Raw genomic sequence first — 258 nt, 5'->3', positions numbered from 1 at the left:
GGTCTTTCTGGATGGATTGTGCAGTCAAACTTGGGTTTTGACTTGCTTTTCTCACAATCCTGCGAGCTGTTCTGTCTGTTTTCTTGGTCTTCCAGGTCTTGCTTTAACTTCCACTGTTCCTGATGAGTGCCATTTCTTAATTACATTCTGAACAGAGGATATTGGCATCTGAAAATGCTATCTTCTTATAGCCTTCTCCTGCTTTGTGAGCGTCAACAATTTTCAGTTTTCTAGACAACTGCTTAGAAGAAGCCATGG

At 41.5% G+C, this 258-nt stretch overlaps 1 protein-coding gene across 2 annotated transcripts in view; it reads left to right on the top strand.

Moving 5' to 3' along the window:
* Positions 1-258, top strand: part of cntnap2a (contactin associated protein 2a) — a 351,650-nt gene that overhangs the window by 326,321 nt on the left and 25,071 nt on the right. The window lies entirely within an intron of this gene.

Source organism: Etheostoma spectabile, chromosome 22, assembly GCF_008692095.1.
Source record: "Etheostoma spectabile isolate EspeVRDwgs_2016 chromosome 22, UIUC_Espe_1.0, whole genome shotgun sequence".
NCBI lineage: Eukaryota > Metazoa > Chordata > Actinopteri > Perciformes > Percidae > Etheostoma > Etheostoma spectabile.
Note: the sequence above shows the minus strand (reverse complement) of the source record. Positions and strands in the feature narration are given on the sequence as shown.